This window comes from Tachypleus tridentatus, chromosome 13 (assembly GCF_004210375.1).
Source record: "Tachypleus tridentatus isolate NWPU-2018 chromosome 13, ASM421037v1, whole genome shotgun sequence".
NCBI classification, from domain to species: Eukaryota; Metazoa; Arthropoda; class Merostomata; order Xiphosura; family Limulidae; genus Tachypleus; species Tachypleus tridentatus.
In genome coordinates, this window is record NC_134837.1 from 101,638,728 (window position 1) to 101,665,354 (window position 26,627).

Sequence of the window (26,627 nt, forward strand, 5' to 3'; positions counted from 1 at the left end):
CTATACTTGTGGTAAGACAGTTAGGCCTAAGCCATTTTAATTCTCAGTACTGTCCTTACTCAAAATAAATAAAGAGGAAAGAGTTCATTCTATTGAAACGGCTTGGAGCACCATCACGTCGTTACAATCCATACCGCCACGTATTGTTTAGCTCTATTTTGTGACAATGCATCTCAACCAGAGTCACGCAGCTTTGTAGTAACCACTGCAAGGAATTCATAATAAAGCTATCACACCCAAAGCACATTACATCACTTTGCCTCTTTCTATATTCCATCTAGAGTACGAATACGATGCTTCCCAGCATCTTTTTCAACAGTAAGATCACACAGAAATCCAGAGAGTTAACGAGCATGTCTTTGTATTTAAAAAAAAAAAAAATACCATTCTTGTTTTCCAGTTATTTGAGGTATACAACAGTCGAATGACTAAAAGCATACACTGTTGGCCTTGTTTTAGTACAAAAAAATGGGATTTCTGTGTGGAACAAAAGGGTACAGAATATTGGTCTGATTATAAGCTGTTAACTGTGACCTTCTTATCTTCCCTGATAATTTCCAACTTTCCCCTGACACAATATTTTGTGCATGAATAGCTTTGAAAACAATTTACGACATGAGTATACCACCATTAGAATTTTACCACACCCCATAACCAGTTGAAACTAACAAAATACTTGTTACAGGTATCGAAGTATATATAGGCTCTGGATATGTTATGGAAACAATTCATGCATACGACTTTTTATCAGTTTTACGGACGGAAATCCTTTTAATTACGTTGCATAGTGTTGCACTAGTCACGCACACTGTTTTCCTGCTGACATTTGAATTCGTGGGTTCTTGCCTGCTTTAATGGATGACACATTTTTCTTATCACGCCTGGGGTACGATTTGTTGACGGTCTCTTTCTGGATAGTTTTGTTTTTTAATACCATTGAATGCAATCGAAAGCACCGTCTTGGAAATTTTACATCTCTGATCTGAGCACATTTTAATGATCCGATTGTGTAAATATTTTGCATAGGAAAGGGATGTGACAACCCTTCCCTTAAAGTAATCAGTTTGCATGGTATCTCACTATACAATGTACGTATGTAGTTCTGATACATGTCGTCCCACCATGATTTATATCAACTGTAGCTGTCACATAACTTTCAGATTTTATAAACAAAAATGTTTTACTATAATGTAACTCAGACCCTTGTACGATCTCCAAGGTACTTTTCAACTAGCAATGTCCCTTCATTGAGTTGTATTCACTGGACACTTTCTCACAAAGCGTATACTTTTACCTACTCATCTGCATACCATCTATTTTCAGGTTCTAAGAATAGCCTAATACATTAGAAAATCTTAATTTCAGTTAGTTATCAGGATAGTGGTAAACGTTATAAAAACGAGACAATATTTCTGTCCGCATCGTATAAACAACGTATACATCTATCTTTTCGTGCACACAAGATATTCATCAATTCAAGTTTCGACTAATAAAAGATTTGTTTATTTATAATGTTTACTTCTCGAAAGAAAACTTGGAAAGGCTTTAGGCGCTAAAATAAAACAAAAAGCGTAAAGCTCTCATATTATACGACCAGCTTTTGTAAACTTGTCGAAAAGATTTATTCTTGGAATGGAAAGAAAATAAGGAAAAACTCAGTTATAGTAAAAAGTTACAAAATTCGGGAGTAAATTGTCGCATCACGTACATTAAAACGTTACTCAAGTGACAGGGAGATAAGAAACCTAACTGTCTCGAGACGACAATGCGTTTAAAAAAACAAAAAAAAAAGCTGACCACGTAGAGAAAATTGTGATCACATTACTAGAACCCAAAATAGCAGCTGTAGGATCACAAAACCAAAATCTGAGAGGAAAACCTAAACACAATGTGAGGAATCAAGAGGAAGCTTGAATCACAATATTACGAACCGAGAAGAATATACTAGAATCACAATATTATGAAACAAGAGGGATCAAGAATCACAATATTATAAACCAAGAGGAGTCAAGAATCACAATCATGGATCTGTATCGTTTTTTGGCTTGATCTTATCTACATCTGGTGTAACTATAAGGAAGTTGCCTCTTCCCCCGAGCAGCTGATTCATATAGAAATGGAAGTCGATTAAAAGTGCATTTATTTATTTGTATTAATAAATATTTGGTTGCAGTTGTATACTTGTGTAATCGCTTCTTTTGTTGAGCGTGTTCGTAATTATTATTTGCATAATATTTCCGATGTCTGCACTCTGCAAATACTTGTACAACTATATCTGACTACTTCACAGTTATTCACCATATGTACAAATGAACAAAAGTAAATGCATAATGTTACATTAAAATTGAAACAGTAATTGCCTAACAACTTTCCAATACTTTATTTTATGATTTGGCTGTTCAAAAGGTAAATTTCTGGAAAATACTAACGAGTTTCATTTACATTTTCATGTGAATTACAAAGATAATGTGAATATTAATCAGAGAAGAAATGGTTAGCGTAACCAGGCATCAATCTCGTGCAACTCTGAACATCCACTCAATTTCCGAGTGGAATAACATATTGGAAGTTGGTAACTAATGAATCTGTCAACGATATTTTAATGTTTTCGTTTTTAAATGAGTGATTTATTGTCTGCGAATGTACCACTAAAATATATAAATGCATTATGGAACAACTCACAAAATCAAGAGCACTTGCACATACAAATACAGGTTATTAATCTATATACACGTCAAACGAATGACGATACGGTTAAACAAAGTTGACGCTTCTTCGTTACTGCTATCCATTTGCATAGTCAATACATAGAAGTAGAACGTATTCCAAAAGTCCAGTTCTCATCAAATCAATAATTACATAATCAAAATCATAGATCACTTGGTTATTTACTTAATTGCATACAGTTCAGTTAATTAATTAACCTTAGCATAATTTAAAACACATCTAATAAACCAATAGTAAAAGCCACTAAAGGTTTTTCGATGTTTTTGTTTCCTAAGTTTTAAAATGTTTTAAAAAATTAGGGTTTCTTAATCTAAAAGACGTTTTTTAATCTATCGTTGAGGTTTACATTTGAAAGCTTTTAATTAAAGAATAAATAAATAAAATAATTCAAAAGAATAGATTTTATCCTATTGGTTTTTTTATATAGCGAAACAGCTCAGAAGTTTAAGCCCCAGTTTTTAAATGGTTTCGTCTCTTGAAACCTTGCTCAACTATTTGTAAAATGAGTCTCCACATAGTTTATGTATAAAAATAAACCGTTTGGAAATAACAGTTACTTTAGTACTTTGCAATTTTATACAGTTACATTGATATTGTTTGTTCTTGAATTTCTCGCAAAGCTGCTCGAGCACTATCTGTGCAAGCCGTTCCCAGTTTAGAAGTGGTAGATTGAGAGACGAAAACAACTAATTAGCGCCTTTCACTAGCAACTATTATACTACTCTTTACTAACGAAAAGTGTGATTGATTGTTTTATTAATATATTTCCACTAATGAAAGGAGAACCCATGACTCGTAAAGTGCGAGTCGAACGAACTAACCTACAAATCATGCTAGACCTGTTACTATAAACTGAAGAACATTACAAATGGCTATACAAACATTTTCACACCTGTACATATCTAATGCATTTTTTATTGAATTTCTTTTAAAGTCTAAATATAAGATCTTAGTTTACCATTTTATTAATAAACCACACTTTTAACGAGTATACATTTATATTTCCTGAAAAATTTTGATCAGTCTTAAAAGAAAACCAGATACAACATTTAAATCTTATCAGGTGAGAGTTTGAAATGAGAAATACCCGAAGGAAGTCTAAGGACACATGATTTTATGTAAACAAAACCCGCTGAACGTAAATGACAAATTTCAGAACTCTACAAATACTGAACAGTTAAAACAGTGTGATATAAATCAAACGTATTTATTGGGTACATATACTATAAACAACGACACTTTCTTTTCATGCTCACATGCGTAGAAGCTACTAACATGAGTATACTTAAAAAAATGGGATAAAGATAAGTTTCATAAACCCATTAGGCTCCTAGAGAAATAAATATAAATGTCAAATGTCTGGTGCTACGACATATAAACAACTTCTGTGAAGGGAAAGAAATAATTCCTGTTTAATACTAAATCCAAAATGTTAATTAAAAGTTCTTTTGTAAAGTATGTTTCATGAACAAACAAATAATATATATATGTGTGTGTGTGTCATAAACACAGCAAAAATGATTTGTTTTTAATAACTGCATGATTATAAAAACATCTTAAACCATTTTCATTCTAAACTTTCCTTTTCTTTCTTTCTACTGAACTCAAAAGCATGTGAAAACATAGACAATGAGCTATTAGATGCATATTACAACAAACTTATACTTGGATTTTTTTTAATCAATAGACGGGTTCCAGTAATTACGTATCCACGTCAGTGCAATACATTCCATGACGTTTCGTTAATTATTGACATAACAATCCTTGATACTACCGACTAATTTCTTTCTTTACAGATATTCAAGCAAAACTATACGTGGGCTATTTGCGCTTGACGTCCCTAATTTCGAAGTGACATACAAATAGGAGGGCAACAAGTTACCAAAGCTCATTATTACTTACTATTAGTTACTCTATTCAGAATAGTGGGATTTGACAGTTATCCCTATAACGCATCCAAGGTTGTGGAAGCGCTGGATTGCACACTCATAACAGAGAAGGCTAATTATTCTGTGACATTCAATCTCTGCCGATTGAAAAGAAAAAAGAGAAAAGATGGGTTTGAAAAGGTCCGGAACCAGGAACTAACATACTGCAGTTTTAGTTTCAGTTGATCTGTATTAGTTTTACAATGCGATCAAGAACGAGAAATATCGGCATCTTGAAAAAGAGTAAATCCTCAATTTCAGTTCATCTTTATGATTTAAGCGCATGAATATTTTACACGGAAAAATCTTTTACACACTCTTCCCCAAAGCGGTCAACTTTCAGCAGTATCACACCACCTACGTAATGCTAAGTAATGTTAAAATGCTTTTGTGATGAATACTGTTATATCACAGCTTTGTATCAGTTTTCTCTGTGACTTGTTGATATGCAAGTTAAAAACTGTGCTAAAATAAAGTATCTGCTTCCTGTTAAATAACAAAAGATTTAAAAATTCTATCATTTGCTTTAAGCATTGAGAATTTTCAGTTTCGATGATACTACGGTTTTCTGTTTAGTTTTTCTTTCCCAAGTAACCTTCGTTCATGTAAGATTGGTCACAAGATTTACCAAATCTTACAAACAATCAATCGTCCCCAGAGCCACAACAGCTGAGATAACAAGTGAGATTCCGAGTAAAAAAACGTGAGTGTTTTTTTTTTTTTTAATTTCGCACAAAGCTACTCGAGGGCTATCTGCGCTAGCCGTCTCTAATTTAGCAGTGTAAGACTAGAGGGAAGGCAGCTAGTCATCACCACCCACCGCCAACTCTTGGACTACTCTTTCACCAACGAATAGTGGGATTGACCGTCATATTATTATTATTATAACGCCCCCACGGCTAAAAAAGCGAGCATGTTTGGCGCGATGGGGATTCGAACCTGTGACCCTCGGATTACGAGTCGCACCCCTTAACCCACCTGGCCATGCCGGGGCGAACGTGAGTGAAATATCAAAACCCCATAGTCCTCTCTTTTTTTTGGAGGGGAGATGTGTATTTAAAAAGAAAACTAATTAAAAGTATTAATCTGGCTGTTAATCGTTCGATAGCGATCATGTTTCTCAACTTAGGACAGAATGGGTCAATATATCTACCTTAAATTTCTTTGCAAAATAACACGTGCCAACTTTTTAATCTTTCTTTCGTACGAATTAAAAGTAATAAACTCTGTAAAGAAATATTAAATATAAGTGTATACCTAAAGTGTTAAATAAGCTTCAATGACTAGTAACATAAATGTAAATGTATCGTGGTTTGGATTTTTTTCCATTTGATACTATCTTAGTAAGTCTCATCTATCAAGTTCAAAACTTTCTGATTTTGTACGTGCCTTACTTGATTAAACGTTACTAACGATTAGATACATTTTGCTCTCAAATTTCAAACATTTTTAATAGACTAAACATTTAGACATTTCTGAAGAAGAAAACTTGTTAGCAGTTATTTCATACTTTCAATTTAATGTCTTTAGTTTTATTATTTATAACGTGATTTAGATACCAAGTTGTGGTCTCTAAGCTTTTTTTTCCAACCTTTTCGATGACCGAAGAAAGTCGAAACGTTGTTCACTCCTCTACGTAAAACATTTTCTCAACCCAAACGAGCCGTTTTTACATATATATTTCTCTACAAGTGGGTTTTCTCGACATCTACATCACAGCTTATGGTATTACTTAAACTGAGATTATGTACCGCAACTTAAATCAAAGTATCACAATTTAATACTGAGATGACAAACAAATACATCTAAATATCTTATAGATTTTCGTATATAAATGAAATAGTCAAATATTGAATACGAACCAATTTAAGTAATTGTTTTTTCTTTCCGTAATCGTTTTGGGTACCACCGGTTGAAATTAGAGCTTCAGGGAACAGTGTTTATGTGTTGGAACTTCCACTTACCAAAACAACTGCTGTTTTAATATTACCTCCGATGAATTGAACTAAAAATTTCTTTACAAAACTTTGGCTTTAATCTCAACTTCTTTCGGTTCTAAGTTTTTGATCCGCTAAATCCCAAGTTTATAACATATATGCAAAACGAACGAGCCTATACCAAGTTAACAAATTCAACTCTTAAAAATTATGAAAAAATGTAATAACACTTTCTAAAAGGTCAATGTTTTACAATAACGTAGCCACCTATAATAAATACCATTAATAGTATTGGCAGTAATAGCTATCTCCCAGTCTTATATCAATTAACTTTCCTTTTAAATCAGTTTTTTTTTTCTACGAGGTACATTAGAACGATCACAGTTTCTTTTACGAGATTGTACCATTTTAAATAGCAATGTGCGGAGAGAGAAAAACTGTTGAAAAAACACATAAACGAAAGAACATCCTTTCTCCTTAAATTACTAAAACAGTCGTTAGTAAAGAAGTTATTTGTAAACAGCTTTTTTTCAACGAAGTTGCTTGCATGTGTGTCAATTTCACATGCACGTGTTTCTTTAAGCTCCGTTGGGATAACACAGAGTCTATAGAATAAAAAGCTTCCTTTTTCCTTTGAAGTTTAATAAATCGCCGAAGCAAATGGTACATGCGTGATAGTCGCTGATGGCAAATTTTGCCTCTTTAAGAGTTACTTGTTGATAATATTAATAACATAAAACACAAAACATTTCTGAACATCTAAGAATAAAGTACAATCAATGAAACTGGTATGATAATGTCGCTGTTATATGCCTCAATTATTACTTTTACAAAATAGTTATTTCTAAAGAATAGAACAATGAAACTCTTTTAACTCACCGTAAAGCGCGTATTTGATGTTACAACAGACTCAATCAGAAACAACGTGTGGTAAACGAAGCTTACGTAAAATACGCGATGGTTCAGCGTTCTGCTACAAGTTGATAACGCAGAACTTCTTCTGTCGCCGTTCCTCGCAATCTGACCTAAACACGTTCAGTGGCCGCTGAACGAAACAACAGACATCAAGTGGTTAAGTCCACTAAGTTCGCAGGGATGTGCTGAAGGAAGACACACGCAAAAGAAAATAAAACATGTGCTTCCTTCTTTTTTACTGAAGATATTTTAAAAGCTTGTTAGAGGTCAGCGTGGTTGAAGTTTTACAGAAAGAAAGTAGCACACACTTGTCGCATACTTCAGCTCACTGGTTGAGTTTGACTTCTTGATAAACGAACTGAACGTTCAGTTTAAATGATGGAACCAACGTCACATTCGCAAACACATCGTTATTTAACAATGGCAGGTCATATGGGAAGTCAAATAAATAATACGCTATGGTAAATGGACTTCTACCACCGAAAACATTTTCACCGCGTAATGAATTTCATCGAAATAGTTGGAATTTATTGATACACTTAGATTAGTTTGTTGCAACTAATTTTACTTGCATGATTTTCTTAAGCTTTTGCACAGAATGTTTGGGACATTCGAAGTTATTCATCATCGAATTCAGGCCACACACAAAATAAGCTTATGGTCTTTAAACATTGTACTATGTGTGTTCGCATTCGATTTGTTTTTTTTGTTTTTGTTTTTTAATTACGCACAAAGCTACTCGAGGGCTATCTGTGCTAGTCGTCCCTAATTTAGTAGTGTAAGACTAGAGGGAAGGCAGCTAGTCATCACCACCCACCGCCAACTCTTGGACTACTCTTTTACCAACGAATAGTGGGATTGACTGTCTCATTATAACGCCCCCACGGCTGAAAGGGTGAGCATGTTTGGCGTGATGGGGATGCGAACCCGCGACCCTCAGATTACGAGTCGCACGCCTTAACACGCTTAGCCATGCCGGGCCCGTTCGCATTCGAACCAACTTTAAGAGCAATAATATTGATGAAAGACATCGTCAGCAACGGATTGGTTTGACTTGTTTTGAATTTCGCGCAAAGCTAAACGAGGATTATCTGTGCTAGCCGTCTCTAATTTAGCAGTGTAAGACTAGAGATAAAACAACTAGTCATTACCATCCACCGCCAACTCTTGGACTACTCTTTTACCAACGAATAGAGGGATTGACCGAACATTATAAAGCCACCGCGGCTGAAAGGGCGAGCAAGTTTGTTGTGACGGTTAGCAGTGGATGAAGCAGATAGTGTGATTGATATATTAACATGCGCTCTTCTCCAGTTTCACTATGAAATTCTTATTAATATATATTTTGTTCAGCATGGCCAGGTGTGTTAAGGCGTTCGACTCGTAATCTGAGGGTCGAGGGTTCGAATCCCCCTTGAACATGGAGGGAGGCGAGTTCATCCTCTACCGACAATTCTGTTGTTTTCTTTGCTTTCAGAAAAATAATAACTAAATTTTAACGTTAGCGCCACTTACCATCATTACTTTACAAAGATAAATTAATATGAAGGAAAGTAGTAATTAGTATGCACGAAAAACATCCAAACTTTAATATCGTGCCAATAAACCAGAACCAGACTATAACATGAAGCTGATAATCATGGCGGTAAAAATCACGTACAATAAAAAGCTTGATAAATCCTGTTTAAAAAGGAACGATGAGACAACACGTTTTCTTCAGGATTAAAGGAAGGGTCTTTAAATACGAACCACTTAAAAACTAGTAAAAGTGCAGTTTATTCCTTGAAGTATAATATACTTTCATTACATATTTATTAACCTAATCATACCGAGATTAAACAGCTTTGTGTTGGAACTGTATTATTACAGTGACCTGTTTAATATACTTTTGGTTTTAAGAAGACTATGTCGTGTTTCGTCTGAAGATGCCCTCCGATTGTTGTCAGATTATGAACTCATTGTTTCTGAAATCATTTAGGTTCATTTTAATCACGACCCTTCAAACTGTATGGTGAGAAACATTACTGTCCAATCCTATTAGTATACTTAAACGTTTTATGTACGATAGTTTTGGGAGATACAATTGCATTTTAATTAATTAGCAGTCATGTTATAGTGACTTGGAGATTAGATCAAAGTATTTTTACGCTAACTATTTAGTATTTAAACAATACGTTATGCAGCATGCAGGAAAATAATAGGCGAAATACCCCAAATTTCAAGTGTATCCGGTCCGAATTTTCGACTACTGACTAATCAAAAGTATTCGCTTACTACATAGCTGCTGTTAATCGAAAAGCAGGATTGACTCGTACTTTTATGATTCTCCAGTTGTTTAAAGTGCAGAGCGTGTTCGATGGTATGTCATTGGCTCAAACAATGGGCCTCTCTTCACGCAGCCCGGCTACCTCATTAATAGACTACGGTAAGACATTATTTAACGCTAGGGTATGAGCTCTTCTGTAAATAGGTGCTTAAAGTAGAATTTTGTTTAGCTATAGTGTGACAAAACCAAATTTAAAAGTTCTCTATTTAAGGATGACTAATACTGTACAAAGTAAATAAATACGGTGGATCAAGTGGATTTACACCAATAGAGCGTACTACTAGTATTGGTTTGTTTGGTTTGGTTTGAATTTCGCGCAAACTTACTCAAAGGATATCTGTGCTAGCCGTCCCTATTTCAGCAGTGTAAGACTAGAGGGAAGGCAACTAGTCATCACCACCCACTGCCAACTCTAGGGCTACTCTTTTACCAACGAATAGTGGGATTGACCGTCACTTTACAAAGCCCCTCACGGTTGAAAGGGCGAGCATGTTTGGTGCTACAGGGATTCGAACCGGTGACCCTCAGATTACGAGTCGAACACCTTAACCCATCTGTCCATGCCGGGCCTCTGCTGTTTTGTAAATATCACGTGAGTCACGTTACACTGTCACCAAATCTCATAAACTTACATCCAAATGTAAGCTTACTCTCCAACTGTCAAATGCTGAATCACACCATGAGCAGAATGTCATTAAGTATCTCATCAGTAATTGTTGTAAATTCGTTTGCACCGAACTATTCATAAAGTAATATCTTTCGTGTTTTTTTTTTTTTTGTTCACAGTTAAATACAAAGCTACACAATAGACTATTTGTGCTCTGTCCACCACGGGTATCGAAAGTAGGTTTATAGCGTTTAAAGTCCGCAAACATATCGCTGTACCACTAGGTATTTGTTATCATTTAACACTGGATATAGTTTTTTTTCAGTACGTTAGCTTTGTTGTAGAGTTTCATAAGATTAAACATACAGTTATTACTAGATGTGAATAATATGAAATCTGTTAAGGTAGACGACTGTTGCTAATGACACTAAATTACACATAACTACAAAAACTGAAGTTTCTTTTTCACGTGTCTTTATTTCTAGTTTCATCAAACTGGGGAAGGGGAATAGCCAAAAAAGAAAATAAGTGCGGAAAATCTTGGGTAACAATTCTAAGATGGAGGGGATACTTGGGTAGCAATTCTAAGATGGGGGGATGCTTTAACTTTTTTGCATGCTTCATAAATGATTATAGTAGACAAGAAATGGTACAGAAATCGAAACTGTTTTGTGTCTGAAGTTATTTCCAAAGCTACACAATGTGCTATATCTGCTATACTCACCATGAGTATAGACTCTGTGCCACTGGGAGTGGGGAAAATTTTATGAAGCAAATCATTCTTAATATTAAACTTACGTTAATCAACAGCATCAACCCTAACTCGTGAGCAACCATAATCGAAAGATAGGATTTGATCGTCACTCTTATAACGCACCTACGGCCCCAAGAACGAAGCGAGATTTTGCATCAACGTGGAGCAAGCAAATGGATGCCCAGAATTGCATTCTGGTATTCTAGCCATTAGGCTCGGCTCGGTCTGAAGAATTGGTGAAATGAAGATAACGTTCCAACTACAAGATTGTTTGTCTGAATGAGAAGTTGGAAACATCTTGAAACTTCAACAGAAACAATAACTCATAGCAAACTTTCCTAGAGGGAAGAAGCTATACCGGTGAAGAATCTTTCATCTTCTCAAACTGGTTATCCTATTGATCTACTATATGACCTTGTAAAAACGAGAATAACGTTTAAACCATGGGTAATGCATATAAAAATCATTACATGTTAAAGGGGAAACCTCTAAATAAAAGAGTATGTATTTAATGACTTAAAATACATGAAAGTATCTTGTTAACGTAGTGTTTTTAAACATCAATCACTGTGATTACTAAACTACTCTGTTTATGTGTTTATTTGTTTTTAATAAAACACAAAACTGTCTGTGCTGTGCCAGCCATGGCTATCGAAACCCAGTTTCTTTAGCAGTGTGAGTCTGCAGACATACCGTTGTGCCACTAGGGGCAAACTACTCAGTTACACGTTGTTTTGTTACTGTGCTATTTCAAGTGGTTTTAGTGGGTTATTATTTGTTGCTATGTTTCACTTTTTTTTCGCTCAAATATGATCATTTGATGTATATCTCAAAACTACGTTTGAGTACCCTAAAATTAACCTATGCAAAGAAGATCATTTGATGTATATCTCAAAACTACGTTTGAGTACCCTAAAATTAACCTATGCAAAGAAGATCATTTGATGTATATCTCAAAACTACGTTTGATTACCCTAAAATTAACCTATGCAAAGAAGATGTCAGCCTCCAGAAAGCTGCATCTTTTCAACCCCTTCCAGCGTTGGAGTTGACTAAATGCAAGCACTGACGGTTCTTTCATTCACTTTAATGTTCTCTTTTTGGGGATACCTTTAAAGCAAATAACATTCATCGACGCTTATTAAGTGTAAATCCTCCAAACTTATACTATAGTATAAAAGAGTTTTAACCCTCCAAGTCATCCAGATCTCACAAAAACGGCTTTATATCCTTAAAGCTTATTGCTCCTCTGAAAAACGGCTAATGGTCGCCCACAAATTCGTGTAACTTAAGGAAGGTTATTTCCTTAAAGGTATTCGCGCATAACAGGACAAAGGTTATTCCAGCAAAATTTAAAATCATAATCTTACTCTTGTCTTCCAGTTGTGTACAACGTTTCTCATTGATTAATAACTTAATGAAGCATGACTTAAAAAAAAAATTTAATGTTTATATATTTTTGGCGCATGACGAAGACGGTTGTAGCGTGTACCTATACTTTGTCAACTTTCTTTTAATAATGAAAACTTACAACATGCATCGGCAGTCTAAGGAGCCGACATCAACAAAAAACACACCCTGACTGCAATTCTGTATATGACTTTTTTCTTTCTTTTTATGCTTGAATATTGAAAGACACAAATTATCATCATTACTTTTTACGAGGTGGTTAAGTCAAGGCTCAGTGCTGTATTTATTAATTCTCTGTTGTGGAAATCATTTGTGTAGTGCTTCCATTGCTACGTAATCGCATAGTTTAAATCATTACCCATTATTACAGCTGCATTTCTCTCATAATTCTCTTCTCTTTTACCATCAGTTCTGACTGAGAGAAGCCACGAGATCACGTCTGTTCTGCACGTTTGCCGAGGCAGCGCGGGAAGCTCGTGGTCACACCCCATTTTGCAGGTGTCAGAAATCAATTACAACAAACCCGTAATTATTTCTGCGGTCCCTGGGCCATTAAGAATAGACACTAAGATGTTGACGTTTTTCCAGTACGGTTTTCCTCGCTTGGCTGACCGAGCAGGTTCAGATAACTACAAAAAAAAGTACTCCGGCAGGTGGTGACAGAACATAACTGGATTGTACTACACTCTCAGAAACCTTTTGTGCAGACAAAAGAAAAGAACAAAAAACATTCCTGCCTGGCAAAGAATGAAAAGATAAATGTCAGCTATATAACTAAAACGTCCGTACTTTCTCAGTATCCAGTCGTCTTCTGTGCATTCTGTAGAACCAAACAGAACAGCTTCTTAAAAGACACTGCGCGTGAAATAAGAACGCTAGAAATAAAAAAAAACAAAAAACGTCCATGTTGCCACAAACTGCTGCTGCTGCGTTGAGATTTTAACCCTTCGTTTGCGGCTTGTGTAAATCTACCTACAAACCACGCGAATTTTTACAGCGGGCCGTTCGAAACGCTACGCGCAAAATCCTTGCATCATATGTTAACCGCAGTCGCCTGCACTGAGATCTTACGATGTCAACCGCAGTAGAAGTGTTAAGAATATCTCTTAAGTGAAAAGTTCCTGCGCTAAACAGCCAATAACTCATTAACATGAAAATGACCTAAGAAGGTCGACATGCTGTTTTATACTTTATTTTAATTTCAGTTTTAATACCCATAACAGCCATCTTATAAATACAAACCCAACAACTTTCGTCATGATACTTTTCTACAAGATACATCCCCTTTTTTTTCGGCCCGGCATGGCCAAGCGTGTTAAGGCGTGCGACTCGTAATCTGAGGGTCGCGGGTTCGCATCCCCGTCGCGCCAAACATGCTCGCCCTTTCAGCCGTGGGGGCGTTATAATGTGATGGTCAATCCCACTATTCGTTGGTAAAAGAGTAGCCCAAGAATTGGCGGTGGGTGGTGACGACTAGCTTCCTTCCCTCTAGTCTTACACTGCTAAATTAGGGACGGCTAGCACAGATAGCCCTCGAGTAGCTTTGTGCAAAAAAACAAAACCCTTTTTTTTTTCTACCAGGTTGCGCTTTATCAATACAAGTGGGAACGGAATCCTTAATAGTTAATAATTTGTTTCATGTGCCATTTTTTTTACAAGTATGCTACTAAGAGTGACATTATCAAACATTATCATAAACACGGTAGGGCAAATCAGTTTATTCTGTTACTTCAATTGTAGTTTCACACACCACACATTTTAGTTCCAATACTTTCAAACCCTAAATAGTTGTACATTTTTTCATTCATCAAAAACTACTACATTTATAAAGTTAAAATCTCCTAACATTATTGTAATTCAACAAATTTTACTGATACTATCACATTCGAATAATTTTACGTGGTAGATACTATTTATTAAATTCCAAGAGTTTCATACACGTAACACTGTTTCATAATGGGTATGAGCTGTAATTTCTGTAAACCACACTTTGACTGTCTTTCGTAGGTATATATCAGAATTCTTATGTCATTATCACATAAATGAATGACTTATATATAATGTCATACGGTTAAAGCTCTAAAAACCAAAATTATTAATACGCCATTTGCATAATGTTTATAGTAAACCTTGCAATGCTTTACGATTATTGATTTTAATGACATAGTCGAATGATCTGAAACTATACCTTGCATTATACATTTATCTGACGATATAATTACATATACGTAAGTTACACAAATTATAAACATGTATAAATAAAAGTGGTGCACAAACAACAAGTTTGAAAACAAAAAAAGTCCAGTTTGTTAGAACATTGAGGATTGACGTTTGTTTACACATACCATATATTCTATTGCTCCCCAAAGTATAGATTTTATATTTATAAATTCATCATTTTTTTTTTCACATTTCCAATACCGAAGTTTGCTAGGTTCGGCTAAAGAGTCGTGTGCAAAGTTCAGTTTGATGGATTACGTTTTATATCAGAGCCAATCGGGTAACTTGTCAGTTGTTTCATGGAACAGATTCAGTATTTTGGTTGGTTGGTTGCACAGAGAACGTGCTTTACTAAAGTTCTTTCAATGGAAGTCTCTCTGTGAGATTAAAAAAAAAGCAGTCACCTGTGAAAAAGTTAGAACTTGCAACAGAAGTTCTGAACTTGTTTTATTCCTCAGTATAACTGTTGCTGAACGTGTTTATTCCTACTCTGTTTTGAGCTAAATATTTTGTAGTAGAGATTGTCTACTTTTCTTTATAATTTCATGTAGTTTATATGTTTAATTTTCATCAGATTATTTTGCATCACAATGGTCATACACGAGATAATCAATTTCTTACCTAAACGTTATCTCAGACAATAAGAAGTTCTGTTTTTATTTCAACTTATACAGCATATTGTGCCTTTAATTCTAACCATTGCAAGTCGTTGTATTTGTCTTTCTAAATACTAGGCGTCTAAATCTCCTCGTTATTTGCAACGTCTGGTAGTTGTGTGATAAGTTTTAACCTCGACATTATCACTTTGCATAAACTTGAATTGTCATTATAAGCAAGAGTTGTTTACTACTCCATCATTAGAGATCTTTAGCAAATGTTACCATATTAAAAATATTAATATATGCTAGTGTTTAAGACACGTATATTGTTGACTGAAGTAGTTTAAATGAAATGCCTTAACAAATATCGTACATTTGGCAATTCAGAGATTAAACATGCAAAGATATAAATATTAAATAAGCCGTTTCTGACACACTATGATGGTATATACGTCAATATTACAAAAAAAGATTATTTTAGTTAAGTCTTTTGTCACTTCTAAAAGTCGATTTAATTCACTTTAAATGCTTCTTTCAATATAAATCTACACCATCTAATGGCTAAGATAATAACATACAATAGTAATGGAGTGATTAAATTAGTAGCCACAACGAGTAAACAAAAATCAATTAATGGGACATATAAAACAGAGAAGACTTCATTAAAATGATTATTTCTTCACAGTATTTACCTTTTTACATTCTAATAGTATGTTATGCTTGATTAGGATATTAAGTTCTCATTAAAACGAATATAAAATAATTAATTCATTATAAAAACTCGACGTGGGTTCAATTTAATATTTTGCAAAAGTAACTATAATTGATCAAATTATATCCATTTTAAGCACTCAACTTAATTTCTTCGACAGTTGTTTTTGTTTGCCCTTCTCTTTGCAATTTAATATTTGCTGTTTCCCAACCTTTTCTGCCACAGCGCCCCCTTCATGCAACCTTCCAATAAATGTTTAGACCAATAAAATATTTTACTCAAATGAAAATTGTAAGGAACTAATAGTCAATTCTTATGGTTTAATTTTAATAAATATAACTTAGAAACCTTAAACCTTTTTGCCCGGCCCTGCCGTCCCTTCACATTTTACTGCCCTCTGAATTCTAAAAACGCTCACCAGGGTACCGCTCAGGTTGGGGAAACACTGACTCAATCGATTTGTTTAATTAACGACACACTTGTTGTGCAAGATAAAACTATTTTTATTTCCACTATATTGTTATAACGTACTGTCGGCTCTGGATAAGTGGTTAATGTACAAGGATTATAAAACCGAGGATACATGGTTCATGACCCGTTGATTTTAAAACAATTTATATACTCTGGGACCGTTTTATTCAGTCAGACAAGAGTAACTGAATATTTGGCGGTAGGCGCTGTTGATGAGCTATCTTCTGTCTAACATATCAGTTCAAAATCAGAGACGGTGGTGAGAAGACAGCCTTTTATTTAAGTTTGAACGAAAATTTTGAGCTGCTGAAATTATTATAATTATTTTTTTAAAAATGCGCCTAAGTGTAGTCTGGTTATCTGTACAAAATACGACTTTGACATTGTACTAAACTCCAAGGTTCAGATGTAGCTGATCTTATTTGAAACTGCTGAGTACGGGTGGAGAAATCAAACAACAGGAACTGCCACCTACATGACCACTGTTAATCGAAGAGCCAGATTAGCTGTCCATTTTAAAATACGTTAACAGTTCAATGTGTATAGCGTATTAAGTAGAACATCGCGACTCGAACCTTAGAAAATCACCACATTATACGACGGATTATAATTTTGTATACAACAGACAGAGATCAAAGATCCCCGCAGCTGCGTAGCCACAATTTTACCATAGAATATCGGAATTTTCTATTTTAAAATTTCCATGATTTAATCTTACGGCTTCTTCATATGTGAGACATTTGTTGAATTTCGCGTAAAGGTACTCAAGGGCTACTGTGTTAACCGTCTGTTGTTTAAAAGTGGTAAACATTTAGGAGGGCGTTTAGTCTACGGCACCCACCGCTAACTTTTGGATTACTCTTTACTAATGAAGAGTGGGATTAACCGCCACATTACAACATTCGCATGACGGAAAGGTGAGCATGTAAAGGTATTTGAGCTCGAGACACGTTGATTGTGAGTCTAGCGACTTCACAACATGAGACTAAATTATGAAAGTGTGAAAGTACTTTAGCAATCTCGTATAAAATATAGGAATCATATACATTTGAAATCGCTCATCAAAACACGAGACATTTATCAAAAACGCGTTCTGTCGAGAAAGTTATTTTCAGCTTCTATTTATCCTAAATACCCACGGCTCATATATATTATTAAACACTTGTCAAACGTGAAAGCGATTCAGTACCACGAGTAACAAACTTCAATGGTTCTGTTCCATACAAGTTAATTTAGGGTTGTTGTTTTTTTAATTTATGAAGTGAATTAGGGTAATTTTATTTTAGTATTAATTTTCATTTTCAGCATGAAAGACATTATACTGTTATATTACCAGATATCATTCGAAACAAATATTACACCACAGTGAACAAATAATAAGTGTACTTAAATGTTTAATGTCACATTTTCCAATATTTTCTTAGTATACTGCTAAATTATTGTTCGGTTGTTTTGAATTTCGCGCAAACATATTCAAGGGCTATTTGCACAAGCCGTTCCTAATTTAACAGTGCCAACTCTTGGACCATTGTTTTACCAGCGAATAGTGGGATTGACCGTCATATTATACCGCTCCCACGGATGTCTGCAGAAGGGTTGGACTAGAATTTTGTTCACAGTTATAATGATATTATTACTATTATCTTTTTTTATTTTTCGAGATGAAAATATGGTCCCTAATGAAATACTCAGGCCACCGAAACACGTTGCTCTTAGCCCATTGGAAAAAAGCCAAAACTAAAATAGGTAGTTTCGGTTAATTTGAACATTATCGAGAAGTGTAGTTCCATATTGAAGGTTTTTCCTGATTGTATTGTAATAAACAATGCGCTAGTTTTGCTTTCACTAGAAGCTTTTACTTAAAAGACTGGAATATTAAAATTAGAATGTTTTGTGCAGTCCAGACGAAGAAAACGAAATGGTATAATGAACGTTTACAAAGTATGTATAACATTACACATAATCACAAGTAATTTCATTGAACAACAGCTCCTTCTTTTCTCCTGCGAGAGAGCGAAATAGAACAGCAAGACAACAAGCATTGCAATAAACGTAAGATAAATGATGGATCTGAACGAATGGGCTGTCGTGGTTACTTCTTCGTTTTATGAAACCAGCAAGAAGTCCTTGTGGAATACCAAATTATATTCAGCTATCTCGCAAACAATGGTGTGTTTGTGTGGTTTCTGATTGATATAATTACCAGTTACACAAAAAGAAATATTTATCTTATAACAGGAAAGTTCAAAATAATGAGTGGTAAACGACACAATATAATGATTACGGCGGTTGAGATTAGATTATATATTAATATAATTGAGGCAGAACGTCCAATATTAATTATTTGTTGGAAGTCTGTTTTAACATAGAGTGATATATTTCGATGATATATAAGGTAGATTGGCATCGTGTACTGTGGGAAATTTTAACAGATGCACTGCAGTAGTTGTTTTGATGCGAACTTTCCTCCTGTCAAGTTCACCCTCATACAATACAAATGTTGACGTCACTAAGCACAATCTTCAGAGCCAGATTCCAACTAGCACTTGCAGCACGGAATGGTCTCACGCCAAATTCCAATCATCTCGCCCACTGATATCTGCACCCAACTTGAAAGGACTCAGAAAACAAAACTGAGAGTAAGCTCACGTTTGTAAATGTTACAGTTTGATATTAATAAAAATTACTGTTGTCATGTGTGGATGTAACTAGCTAGTATTTCAAATGTTTAATTTTGGAATAAAAAGATAACGCGAACGATCAATGGTGTGATTAAGTTCAAATTTGATTATTGAGTTTTCAGACTGATAAACAAGTTCATGGATGTCAAAATTAATGAGTTTTTAGGCTGATAAAGGTCTCAATTAACGTTCAGGTTAATTTATTCTCAGACTGACGCAGAACTTCGCGAATGGTGAGAATAACGAATTTAAGTTTATGAGTAATGAAACTTAGCATTTCATACAATTTAGGCGATCACATTAAAAAGTTAATATATTAACATAAATAACATTTCTCCAAAGAGGGCGTTAGTTGCTGCACATTTTGCTTGTTTGTTTGTTTTTGAATTCCGCGCAAAGCTACTCAAGGGCTAGCTGCGCTAGCCATCCCGAATTTAGCAGTGTAAGACTAGAAGGAAGGCAGCTAGTCATCACCACCCACCGCCAACTGTTGGGCTACTCTTTTATCAACGAATAGTGGGACTGACCGTCACATTAAAACGCCCCCACGGCTGAAAGGGCGAGCATGTTTGGTGCGACGGGGATTCAAACTTACAACCCTCAGATTACAAGTTGAACGCCTTCACCCACCTGGCCATGCCGGGCCGCACATTTTGCTTACAGGTTCTTAGAGTTGCTCCGAGTGTTGCTATTAGCGATGGGCATAGACAACTGCTTAATAGAATATATCTTACGAATCCATTTTTGGTAGTGGTGTTGAAAAACTGTCGAGACATCCATACAAACATACAGAAAGTGATGTACAACTTCGGGCCACGTACGATATAATAGTTTTGTATTAGCCTTCCTTCTCTCTGCTGCTTTCATTGTTAGACAAACAAATATACAGTTCAAATAGCTCGTGACTGAAGAAGTGAAGTACAGTTTACTCATCACGATTCTGCTTTCACACAAGTTACTGCTTCCAGTTGACCACATCTCCCTATGTCTTGGACTGAGCTCGATGAATAACTTTCTTTTGAAATGTGGCCACGTGCTCTCTATTTACCTTCCTTGATAGTTGTAAGTACAAAATATCATGTGTTTTACGAAGCAACAGAAAGTAACACACACACACACACACACATATATATATATATATAATTTTTCATCAGTTTTCTTACCGCGCCATGAAAACAAACGTAGCAGTCATTCATAAACTTACAACAATGATGAGCCTGCACAAGCAGGCACAATTTTTTTCTAAATCAGCTGACTGTCTGCTCTTTGGATGGGTGGGTGGGCTTGGCGTTTTATGGCGCAAAGCAACTAGGCTATCTGCGCCCTGTTGTTTGGTGTGTTATAATTTTCTTCAGATTGTATTACATCGAAATCCGGTTTTATTTGGTTATTTTTTTAAAACAAAGTTATCGATATGTTACAAAGAGCAGAAACTTTTTTCTCTAATCAGCTATTGTCAATTAATGTAACAGCTGTGTCAAGACAAGTCGAGTTAATATTATTAACGTTAACAAGAGAAATTATGTAAAGATGTACGAGTAACGCCAGAAAAAAAAACAACTGACAAAAAATAACAAAGACAGAATGATTTTGTTTCTGTCGTTAATTAAAACATCCTACACTGTGGCTATTGAATGACCCATATTTTAAATCTATCACATATACCAAAGCCACAAGGTGTGACAAAGGTAGTACATAGAAAGTTATCAGGAACGTCAAACTGGTAATGCTACACGCGATGTTTTATTACGACTATTAGCTACACGAAATGTATTCCATACAGTGGGTGCTACGTTAGTTACAACCTCTCAAAATTATTAAGTATTCTATAAGTAAATGTAGCATCCCGATTCTCTTAGTGTAGTTGCAAAACACCATTAGGCCAAAAAACATTTCAACATTTAATATGTTTTTACTTCTTTGTGGTGTTATAAACGTAAGAGAAACACTTAAGTGCTTTAAGACGTCATAAAAAATTTAGATAATATAAAATAACTTTGAAAATGAAACTAAAAGATAAATATCGAATGTACAGTTTGTACATGTTTTATCTCTTTATCAAAGAGGTTCACTTTAGTGTCACTTTATAACTTGTACGTACCGTGTGCTTTCATAAAGAAATAATAAACAGTTACTATAGCTTGTTGAATGTCTTTACAAATTACCATGTTAGAAAACTCTGAAAATGACGAATCAAATTTATTGATTTATTATGTAGATTTCTTAATATGGAAAAAATAGTTCATGGTATATAGTATTTCTCCCTGTCATCGTACACATACGTATTACACACACATACACATACATACATTGATGGTATTTACCTTGATATCTGTTATGCAATATTATCTTACTTCTGTCCTGCCCCCGGTCCTTAAGAAAAATAGTAACTGCACGGGCACAAAGAACTCTTTGTTTGCGATTACCTAGCAAAAACTGACCGATTAGTGGGAATTCTTAATGGTTTCTATATGGATATATAAGCCCTCCCAGATTATTTCGATTTGGTTGAATAGATGCAGCAAAAGAAAGCAATGAGGCACCACATACATACACATATAAAAAAAAAACAGCTTGTTATAAGATATTGTCAGATGAATCTCCTCTGGAGTTATCCAACCCCATATGGCCTTGTATGACCCCCCTACTTTAGATCTTAGGAAAAGGCAATGATCCATAAATACAGAGCTTACGGAGAGGGTTGCTGATCGTCTAAGTCCACGATTCCATTAAAGTCAGATGATGAGGTCAAGGCACTCGTTAAGAATAGGAAAACGATTCATAGACTATACAAGAGGACATGTGACTGGAAAAGTATTCTAGAAAGCTGTATCACAATCAGGAGTGCAGATGGCTTCAACAATGAGAGCGTGACTTCTTTCACTCAGAAATAGGTCTGCTGAGTTCCAAGTACTTGGTTTCAATTTCCGGACCATCTTGAACAACAAACCACATTATACGTAGATATCAAAGTATTTATTCTTCAAGTTTTAAAACTTACTTTCTTGACAAATAAGTAAATAAATCTTTGTGTTTTTAATAGTTTTACTTTACTTGTCTCTTCAGTCCAACTGAAACGAATACTATACTCAAGACTTTACGCTATGAAAAATAATCACCTGAAAAAGAACTATCGAAACAAAAATTTTTCTAGATTATTGTAAACTAGCAAGAAGAAAAAGTGGCATAGTTACTGAATAAATATATGTCTTTTCTTTTTTACCAGTTGTGACTCGTATATATATATATATTGCATAAAACATACTTTTTCAAAGCAGATAGAACCAACTTAGGTGAATTAAGTACGTGCCACTAGAGGGCGATAGCGTAATAGCGCTTATGACTTGCAACCTCTGCATGACTTTTAACTCAATGTACTACTAAGTTTCTTCATTGACTTTTTTAGTCAACAATAACTAATTGCTTGTCTAAGTAATGTGGCTTTATTCACTAATAATAAGCACAATATACTTCTCAAAGAGCTGGAGATAGATATAATTAATTTGCAAAGTTTGCCCTCAAAACTCTTTAGTTTGTACTGCACGAACTTATCAGGAGGGAACCAAGTACAGAGAATCCTGAAACAAAAATTCTCGAAGGCTTAATAACAAAAGAGATGTTTAATACAACATGGGAAACTATAAAGATAAGGACCCTGAGTAATAAGTTGTATCTCATAATATGTAAAAGAACGTAAATATATTGAGAATGGTTATCTTTATGCAAAAATCATAATACGTTAGCCTGTGAAAAATAGAACTACAGCCTTCTGGTACACATCCACTTCTAGTATGTTTCGCAGCAACATTAAGATTTAGACACACACACACACACACACACATATATATATATATATACAAAACTAAGTTATCAGAACTCATGATAATCTCAGCTGCAAAAGTAGACAATATTTGTTCCAAGTGGCCAACACAGCTTTATAGATACTCTGAATGGAGCTTATGGAGTGATATTTTATTAAGTAAGGTTCCTAGCTGATCCATCTGAGACTGATAAAAGCGGTAGATGTGAAACGTGTTCTACAAGACATGGGTACACTGAACAAACTGGCTAATTAATGGTTATATTAGTTCCTGTTCTGAGTAGGCAGCGGTTGTTTGTTGTTAAGCACAAAACTATACAACGGGTTAACTGTAGTGTGCTCACCACAGGCATTAAGATCCGATTTTTAGCGTTATAAGGCCAAATATTTGATCCCGAGCCATTAAGGGAGCGTTGGCGAAGGAAACAAATATTATCATCTACCTAGAAGAAGAAGAAATATAAAATGACACTAGTGAAACCCCTCACAAAGAGCTCCATAATTCAGCCCCCGTAATATACACAGGTCATTACGACCGTTGTAACAGACGACTCTAAGCACCACCAGAACTGTCACGATTAGTCATCCTGCAGTATACGAGTATGTGGCATCTCGAGGCACACGACGACGAACATCACGGACGTCAAGATATAACTTGGACTCGTCTGTGAACAGGACTCAGCCGAGTGTCGTTTTTCTCATTCTTAAAATACCGTAACCCTAGTAAGGGTTGTACAGTAGGGCGATAAGCCCTACTATTGATTAGGCCTAAGCTGCTTCATTTGTGACGCAACTTGAATTCGAGTAGCTTTGAGTATCGCAGCATTGACAAAGTGTTTCCATCGACTCAGGTTACCAAATTATTAGTGTATGCTTTGCGCCACGAATCGAAGTTACCACTTCTCAGATTCATCTGCTACTTTTGGTTGTTTTATCCAACTTGTGGTACCACAGCAGCATTCTTGAGTGTCTTCTCAATTTACATGCATGCTAACAGCTGTAGTTGTCTAGTAATATATTAATAAATGTGACGTCAGACGTCATTTTCTTAATGGAGATTAATTAAGAAGCGCAACTGAGCACAAGCTTGAATGTCACAACACGCAATTTAGAAGACGAAAATGATCACTGATTCAATATAAAGTTCATCTAAATCCTAATTTCTCTTTAAATAACTTCTACCAACGCATGTGAAACATACGGTATATTTATCTATTTAACTTTCCTAAAATATATATGCTACTTATATATAAACCAAACACATAACAAATGAATTGAGTTTGTTTATCCAGCATGAAATAATTGTAAATGTTATATACTTAATGTGTCCATAAAATTATAAATTTATGATGTTTAAAATAGATTACTCTAGATTTAAAATTCCCTCCCTCCCATGGTTCAGTGGCAATTATAATAGCTTATAACTTTAAAAATGGAGCTTCGATACTCGCAGTGAGCAGAGCACAAATAGTTCATTGTATAGCTTTGTGTTTTATAACAAACAAACAAAAATGAAAGATGAATTTAAGATAAAGAGTAATATTTCAGTCTGTCATATGGTACTACTGTGGTACTCTAGCGGTTATTATACATATTATCGTAAGATTCACTAAACTATTTCTTAAGTAAGAAAGGTCTAAAGGACTAAACAAAACATCCAGTGTTATTCACTATTTGGAATAAATAGATAATTTTAGGAATAATAGATAGGAATAATTAAAATACTGGTGGTATCTTTGTTTACATTTTTTATGCATGTAACTCGTATGCTAGTAGTGATTCTGTAACCAACAAAGTCACAAATGGACCCATAAGCAATATTGTAAATGTACAGGAATTATATACATATAATAACTTACCATACTTCGAAACACTTATATTGCTACTTACATTAAAATGTTTTACTATGGTAAGTAAAACATCGTTTCTAAACTCTAAGGAATTTCCACAACATACATATTATTTCCTGAAGCAAGAAACATATCATTGTCAAGTTTTAAAGTCACATATTAACACGAAGTGTCCCCGATCACTGTTTAATAAAAAATCAATCAATCAGAGGGATGAAGTAGGAGTCAAACTTCAGACAATGGACAAAGTGAAGCTGATGGAACGTATACTTACAGATGAATACAAATTATAATTTTTGGTAAAAATCATATGATAATTTATTCGATTGCATGGAGTATAACGGTACCACGGTTAACGTACATCTACAGTGAAGCGAGCTAGGAACCAGTGTAAATGTAGACTGTAACAGTTAGTGGTATTAGAGATCTATAGAAAATTGATGGCACCCTGACTGTTGACACGTACAATCAGATTCGTATCTACTGCGTCATTACCTCACAGATAAGGCCTGTTGTACAACAAATAATTTTCTAGCAAGACAGTGATCACGACTATGCAGTAACTGCTTTGAAACAATACCTGTAAAGAGAAAGAATGGCTGATGAGATACAGTCATACAAAGCAAAGTTCCGATATGAATAATACTAAGACTAAACAGCGATGTCGTACAACTAAATGTTTGGGGATGGATGGCAAGGGAAGTCTATAGAAATGGGCGTCGATTCCAAACAGTGCATAATCTTCGTGAAGTCATCTTCCCTACTTAGAATAACATTCCAACCAGCCTTCTGCAAACGTTTATATCGACCATGCCAAAGTGAATGTTTGAAGTTATTCGCAATGACGGCCGTGCAACTCACTACTGAGACCTCTTGTTTGGCATTTCCTACCCTGTTTAGGACTTATTTTGGTATGGTCTTAAACTTTTGACTAGCTAGTATTTAGGCTAGTTTCATAGTGTTCACATTTTCCGTATTAAATGCTAAAAAAGGTTTTTTTTATTTTCCCTTTTTTTATTTTCATCTTATGAAGCTCTACTCAGATAAGTGGTTGAGTCTAACAACGCAAAATGCATATTTTTTCTTTATGTTCATTGGCCTTAAGATTTTGGCCAGCAGTGTACATAGAGAGAGAGATTAGAACTTTCTAGCACATTCTTTTTAAAATCTGCTTTACATGCTTACACAATCGATCGAACCTTAAAGATCAAACAACACTGTGACTTACAACCACTGCACGCAAATCAGTAAAGACTAAAACTGCTAAGTAGCAAGAACCTTTGAGTATTGAAGACAGAGAATCTCTGTATGATCCAACCAGCATGGGAGTAACAAAAACAGAAGGCGTGGCCTTATTCATCACTCACCTGTCAAAACCGGCCAAGAAACGAGGAAAGGGTGTGCACCTGATACACGGAATAGTACAAGAGTCCTACGTACTCGAGGGATCGGAAACTCTCTCTCTGCGATTTATCTTCTTTATCTCCTATATTGCTATCACAGCCTATCATAGAACCTTTTATTTAAACGTGTCGTCAATTAGCATGTGTTGGTTCTGTATCGCGATATCCCATTACAAGAAACAGTACTTTTGTTTTTGTAATTTTTTCTTTAACGTCAAATGAAGTAGCAAGAAAATCTCACGAGGCGGAACTTGATGTGGAAGAACT